The 8,008-nt window shown below is 46.0% G+C and overlaps 1 long non-coding RNA gene across 1 annotated transcript; it reads left to right on the top strand.

The window, feature by feature from the left end:
* Positions 1-310: 310 nt before the first annotated feature.
* LOC118940341 lies at positions 311-4,409 on the top strand. The gene is made up of 3 exons (XR_005036859.1): positions 311-471; positions 4,052-4,134; positions 4,321-4,409. It is a non-coding gene; the product is annotated as an uncharacterized LOC118940341 (long non-coding RNA).
* The last annotated feature ends 3,599 nt before the right edge of the window (positions 4,410-8,008 follow it).

The raw sequence follows: 8,008 nt of genomic DNA on the forward strand, positions 1-8,008 counted from the left end.
GTTTTGGTGCCATTTATCAAGGAGGAACCGTTTTCTTTCCCTCAGTCTGTTTTTGGTTAATTCTGTTCAACGTGTCAATAATCACTTCGTGAAAGTCTATTTATACATTACACAAAATACAATAGCCTACTCGTCATTTTGATTATAAAATTTGATTCGTTTTCAAGTAAACACTTTACTGTAAACTGTAACATAAATCTACATTGAGGCAGTTGCTACATCATTGCGGATGTAGCAACTTCTGTTCTGACGACGTTGATTTTCACAAGTAGCCTCGAGCCTATAATGTGACGGGAGAGAGAGGGTGTGTTGCAACAAGATAATCTTGACTGTCACTTTACATTATTGAGCTGTGGAGTTTGCATGGATGACTCATTACTTTGTAATGTTTAAATACCTGTAGGTTATAGGGTCCGTAGGCTACCGAGTTTGACCGTTTCTCCTGTGTGCCAATGACCGATTGCCAAATGGGTAAGTTAACTTTTTAAAATTGTTATTGCATTTCAATTCAGGGTCTAAAATGTTATTCTCACCTGTGAATATAAGCATTGCTACCAAAAGTAATCATAGTGGTAGGCATTATTATCTTGAATTACCCTACCTGTTTTTAACATTATTGTAACAGATTTTCTACAAATTAATATACGTTTTCATGGTCTTGCAAGAGGAACTATGTTCTTTCCTTCCTTTCCACTGACATCCCTCCTGTTTCGAAACACTGTGAAGAATGATCATGACAGAAAGGGGAATGGTAACACCTTGATGAATGAACGACTACTTCGTGCTCAGTTGTCATGACACCTAAAAGGATGGAGGACTTATTGTAGCCCGAGTGACAGTCTGTTTGTGGTATCATACCAAGTCCTTGTCACTCATTGCCATGCTATAGCCATGAGTTGACAAAAGCACAGACATGTCTGGGACCTGGCTTGTTTTATTATGTGTTACATAAATATAGCATCTCCAAACTTCATTTCCTTGAGATACAAAAAAGGTTATTATGTAGCTAAATTGCATTTCTTGTTAAAATGCATTGTAAATTATGACATAAATATGTCGTCCCAAAACTTAATTTGATGGAGTTACACAGATTGTTTTGAAGCTAAATAGTATTTTGGTCACGTCAGTGTGTGAGTTTCAGGTCATATTACAGGCTGTATGAAGGCTGTAGAACAGAGAACTAGTGGTTATCTGTTTAACAGCAGTATAACAGCCCATATCTAACACTAACTAACCAAAACTGCTGCTTGTTGATATTTTTCTTTAACCTCTTAAGTTAGAGCCAACACCCTCCTCTGGTTCGCATGGATGCATGCCTACACACACACACACACGCACGCACGCACGCATGCACGCACACACACAAACACACACGCACGCACGCACGCATGCACACACACACACACGCACGCACGCACGCACGCATGCACGCACACACACAAACACACACACACGCACGCACGCACACACGCACACACACACGCGCACACACACACACACACACACACACACCCCCCCAACCATGGCTCATGGTTGCCATGCTTGGATGAAGATAAACAACGTGAGTTTGGCTAGAAGCTCTCTGCAGTTGTTTTATATTCCTCCTCCATTACTTTTCACAGCTTCACCAACACATAGAAAACACATGGTGTGTATGGATATCTAGCCTGCTATAACTGAACTGGGTAATATCACATTCACTATCGCATTAACACAGTAGCTCATGCATTTGCATACCACACACAAAGTTAGGAGCCGAGAGCTCATCAGGTAGGAGTATAGACAGACAGTTGTGGGATGAAGGGTTGTGAAAGAGAGAGTGTAAACACAATGTGATGGGATACCTGTGTGCTGTATCTGAATGGCTTGTGGTGATGACCGGTATCGTTCCTATGAACGATACTAGTCATATTCTGGCCTTCTTCCTGTTAATTTGATGCTAAATCTCTCCTGTGGCCGGTTCAGTGGTTTGCCTGTAATGTGCTTTTCATTTGGTTAAGATTATCTTGCAGATGTACGTAACAGGGATCTGTTTTAACTGTAGGTCATCTGATGTACGTAACAGGGATCTGTTTTAACTGTAGGCCATCTGATGTACGTAACAGGGATCTGTTTTAACTGTAGGTCATCTGATGTCAGTAACAGGGATCTGTTTTAACTGTAGGTCATCTGATGTACGTAACAGGGATCTGTTTTAACTGTAGGTCATCTGATGTACGTAACAGGGATCTGTTTTAACTGTAGGCCATCTGATGTACGTAACAGGGATCTGTTTTAACTGTAGGTCATCTGATGTACGTAACAGGGATCTGTTTTAACTGTAGGCCATCTGATGTACGTAACAGGGATCTGTTTTAACTGTAGGCCATCTGATGTACGTAACAGGGATTTGTTTTTAACTGTAGGCCATCTGATGTACGTAACAGGGATCTGTTTTAACTGTAGGCCATCTGATGTACGTAACAGGGATCTGTTTTAACTGTAGGCCATCTGATGTACGTAACAGGGATCTGTTTTAACTGTAGGCCATCTGATGTACGTAACAGGGATCTGTTTTAACTGTAGGCCATCTGATGTACGTAACAGGGATCTGTTTTAACTGTAGGCCATCTGATGTACGTAACAGGGATCTGTTTTAACTGTAGGCCATCTGATGTACGTAACAGGGATCTGTTTTAACTGTAGGCCATCTGATGTACGTAACAGGGATTTGTTTTTAACTGTAGGCCATCTGATGTACGTAACAGGGATCTGTTTTAACTGTAGGCCATCTGATGTACGTAACAGGGATCTGTTTTAACTGTAGGCCATCTGATGTACGTAACAGGGATCTGTTTTAACTGTAGGCCATCTGATGTACGTAACAGGGATCTGTTTTAACTGTAGGCCATCTGATGTACGTAACAGGGATCTGTTTTAACTGTAGGCCATCTGATGTACGTAACAGGGATCTGTTTTAACTGTAGGCCATCTGATGTACGTAACAGGGATCTGTTTTAACTGTAGGCCATCTGATGTACGTAACAGGGATTTGTTTTTAACTGTAGGCCATCTGATGAGATGTTGTGGACTTCTGGTGCTTTTGAACGGATGCTTCTTCCTCTTCCTCCTCCATTGTCCTCCTCTTTTTTGTCATCATCCTCCTCATGTTCTTCTTCTTCTCCTCTTTCTCCTCTTTTTCAATCCACTCTCCTCCCTCTTCCTCCATCTGTTCTCTACTTCTCTTCCTCCATCTCCTTCTCTTCTCCTCTCTCTTCTTTTAGTAATCTCGTTCTCTTCTCCCCTCCTCTTCCTCGATCTCCTTCTCTTCTCCTCTCTCCTCTTTACCATCTCCTTCTCTTCTCCCCTGTCTTCAGATAATAACCCTCCTGTTGTCATGTCTCCACTACAGTGTCTTCAGATAATAACCCTCCTGTTGTCATGTCTCCACTACAGTGTCTTCAGATAATAACCCTCCTGTTGTCATGTCTCCACTACAGTGTCTTCAGATAATAACCCTCCTGTTGTTGTGTCTCCACTACAGTGTCTTCAGATAATAACCCTCCTGTTGTTGTGTCTCCACTACAGTGTCTTCAGATAATAACTCTCCTGTTGTCGTGTCTCCACTACAGTGTCTTCAGATAATAACCCTCCTGTTGTCGTGTCTCCACTACAGTGTCTTCAGATAATAACCCTCCTGTTGTCGTGTCTCCACTACAGTGTCTTCAGATAATAACCCTCCTGTTGTCATGTCTCCACTACAGTGTCTTCAGATAATAACCCTCCTGTTGTCATGTCTCCACTACAGTGTCTTCAGATAATAACCCTCCTGTTGTCATGTCTCCACTACAGTGTCTTCAGATAATAACCCTCCTGTTGTCATGTCTCCACTACAGTGTCTTCAGATAATAACCCTCCTGTTGTCATGTCTCCACTGCAGTGTCTTCAGATAATAACCCTCCTGTTGTCATGTCTCCACTACAGTGTCTTCAGATAATAACCCTCCTGTTGTCAAGTCTCCACTACAGTGTCTTCAGATAATAACTCTCCTGTTGTCATGTCTCCACTACAGTGTCTTCAGATTTCACTGCAGATGAGAGGTTGGAGATTGAGAGCATGAAGATGCATAAGAGAGACCTGCTAGAGGACATCCAGGTAAACACACACACACACACACACACACACACACACACACACACACACACACACACACACACACACACACACACACACACACACACACACACACACACACACACACACACACACACACATACACACACACACACACACAGAGGTCTATGGTCTATGAATCACCCTTGTCTGAAAATCCTTTTCCAGAAGCTAAAGATGGAGATTGACAAAGTCATGGCGGAAGTTCAAGACTTTGAGTCTACAGAGGAGAAGTGAGTGGTCTTTAATCTTTTATCCTTCCTTAACCATTATCACTGTTCTTCTTTTTAACCATTAGGCTTGTGCATTCCCTATTCATTCCCTATTCATTCCCTATTCATTCCCTATTCATTCCCTATTCCCTATTCACCCCCTATTCATTCCCTATTCACCCCTTATTCATTCCCTATTAATTCCCTATTCATTCCCTATTCACCCCCTATTCATTCCCTATTCACCCCTTATTCATTCCCTATTCATTCCCTATTCACCCCCTATTCATTCCCTATTCACCCCTTATTCATTCCCTATTCATTCCCTATTCATTCCCTATTCACCCCCTATTCATTCCCTATTCACCCCTTATTCATTCCCTATTCATTCCCTATTCATAGCCTGCTCAACCCCTATTCATTCCCTAATCATAGCCTGCTCAACCCCTATTCATTCCCCATTCATAGCCTGCTCAACCTCTATTCATTCCCTATTCACTCCCTATTCATAGCCTGCTCAACCCCTATTCACTCTCTATTCATTCCCTATTCACCCCCTATTCATAGCCTGCTCAACCTCTATTCATTCCCTATTCACTCCCTATTCATAGCCTGCTCAACCCCTATTCACCCTCTATTCATTCCCTATTCACTCCCTATTCATAGCCTGCTCAAACCCTATTCATTCCCTATTCATAGCCTGCTCACCCCCTATTCATAGCCTGCTCAACCTCTATTCATTCTCTATTCACCCCCTATTCATAGCCTGCTCAACCCCTATTCATTCCCTATTCATAGCCTGCTCAACCCCTATTCATTCCCTATTCATAGCCTGCTCAACCCCTATTCATTCCCTATTCATAGCCTGCTCAACCCCTATTCATTCCCTAATCATAGCCTGCTCAACCCCTATTCATTCCCCATTCATAGCCTGCTCAACCTCTATTCATTCCCTATTCATTCCCTATTCATAGCCTGCTCAACCCCTATTCATTCTCTATTCATAGCCTGCTCAACCCCTATTCATAGCCTGCTCAACCCCTATTCATTCCCTATTCATAGCCTGCTCAACCCCTATTCATTCCCTATTCACCCCCAATTCATAGCCTGCTCACCCCTATTCACCCCTTATTCATAGCCTGCTCAACCCCTATTCATTCCCTATTCACCCCCTATTCATAGCCTGCTCAACCCCTATTCATTCCCTATTCATAGCCTGCTCAACCCCTATTCATTCCCTATTCATAGCCTTCTCAACCCCTATTCATTCCCTATTCACCCCCAATTCATAGCCTGCTCACCCCCTATTCATCCCCTAATCAGTCCCTGTTCATTCCTTATCCATACTTTACATGTGTTGTCCTTTATAAACTATGTGGTCATCTTTTATGAATGTATTATTCTTTGCTGATGTAAGGGCGTTCGTCTGTAGGAGGAAGAGAAGCGGACCAAAGCGCAGCGTGGTGGTTATTCATGTTTTAATAACTCAATACACATGAACAAACTAACAAAAACAAGAAATGTGCAAACGCAAAACAGTCCTCTCCTGTGACAAACAAACACAGTGACAGGAACAATCACCCACAAACACACAGTGAAACCCAGGCTACCTAAATATGGTTCCCAATCAGAGACAATGACGAACACCTGCCTCTGATTGAGAACCATATCAGGCCGAACATAGAACTAGACCAAAACATAGAAAAACAAACATAGACTGCCCACCCAACTCACGCCCTGACCATACTAAATAAATACAAAAACAAAGGAAATAGAGGTCAGAACGTGACAGTACCCCCCCCCAAAGGTGCGGACTCCGGCCGCAAAACCTTGACCTATAGGGGAGGGTCTGGGTGGGCGTCTGTCCGCGGTGGCGGCTCTGGCGCGGGACGCGGACCCCACTTCACCATTGTCTTAGTCCGCCTTATTGTCCGCCTCCCTGGCTTACTCACCATGACCACCCCTCTCAATGACCCCACTGGACAGAGGGGCTGCTCGGGACAGAGGGGCAGCTCGGGACAGAGGTGAAGCAGCTGCTCGGGACAGAGGGACAACTGCTCGGGACAAAGGGGCGATAGCAGCTCGGGACAGAGGGGCGATAGCAGCTCGGGACAGAGGGGCGATAGCAGCTCGGGACAGAGGGGCGATGGCTGCTCTGGACAGAGGGACAGCTGCTCGGGACAGAGGGGCAGCTGCTCGGGACAGAGGGGCGGCAGCAGCTTGGGACAGAGGGGCGACAGCTGCTCTGGACAGAGGGGCAGCTGCTCGGGCGGCCCCTGGCTGACTGACGGCACTGGCGGCCCCTGGCTTACTGGCGGCACTGGCGGCCCCTGGCTTACTGGCGGCCCCTGGCTGACTGGCGGCACTGGCGGCCCCTGGCTGACTGGCGGCACTGGCGGCCCCTGGCTGACTGGCGGCACTGGCGGCCCCTGGCTGACTGGCGGCACTGGCGGCCCCTGGCTGACGGGCGGCACTGGCGGCCCCTGGCAGACGGGCGGCACTGGCGGCCCCTGGCAGACGGGCGGCACTAGCGGCTCCTGGCAGACGGGCGGCACTGGCGGCGCTGGGCAGACGGGCGGCACTGGCGGCGCTGGGCAGACGGGCGGCACTGGCGGCGCTGGGCAGACGGGCGGCGTTGGCGGCGCTGGGCAGACGGGAGGCTCAGCTGGTGCTGGGCAGACGGGAAGCTCAGCTGGCGCTGGGCAGACGGGAAGCTCAGCTGGCGCTGGGCAGACGGGAAGCTCAGCTGGCGCTGGGCAGACGGGAAGCTCAGCTGGCGCTGGGCAGACGGGAAGCTCAGCTGGCGCTGGGCAGACGGGAAGCTCCGGCAACGCTGGAGTAATCTCTCTCTCTCTTCCTCTCTCTCTCCCTCTCAATTACTGAGTAATCTCTCAATTCAATTCAATTCTGCTTTATTGGCATAAAGTAACAATGTACATGTTGCAGAAGCTTCTTTTTGATATTTACAATATAAAAATAAATAAAAATGAGAATCAGAATTGTCAACGGGACAACAGTAACAACAATAACCAAGGGTCAAAATAACCATACATTGAACAATAATAAGCATACAGTAGAGTACATGTGCAGGTTGATTGGTCTGTCAAACACTGTCCCTCATCTTATGGCAGGCAGCAATGTAGTGCGCTGCCAACCCACAGCTCTCTGCGTCCTCCCCCAACAGGATGGGTAGCCTACTCTCATCAGAGAGCTCTTTGAGACCTTGAATAAGGATTTCAAATTTAGGAAAATGACACTCTCTAATTGTTTTATATTTTTGACATCAATGGCAAGGCTGTGCTCACTGAGCCTGTACTTTGTCAAGGTTTTTCTAAGGTTTTGATCAGTAACCATGGTCAAATATTTAGCCACGGTGTACTGTCGATTTAGGGTCAGATAGCACTGCATTTTGCTTTGTGCTTGTGTTTGTGTTTCCCAATAAGCAATATAGTTTTGTTTTGACTGTGTTGTAATTTGGTTTATCCTGATTGATTGGATGTTCTGGTCCTGACTGAGGCTTCAGTGTGTTAGTAGAACAGGTTTGTGAACTCAGGACCAGCTGGATGAGGGAACTCTTTTCTTTCTTTTCTCAGCTCTTGGCATTGCAGGGCTCGGTCTCTCTCTCTTCCTCTCTCTGCCTCTCT

This window comes from Oncorhynchus mykiss, chromosome 17, assembly GCF_013265735.2.
Source record: "Oncorhynchus mykiss isolate Arlee chromosome 17, USDA_OmykA_1.1, whole genome shotgun sequence".
Taxonomy (NCBI): Eukaryota; Metazoa; Chordata; class Actinopteri; order Salmoniformes; family Salmonidae; genus Oncorhynchus; species Oncorhynchus mykiss.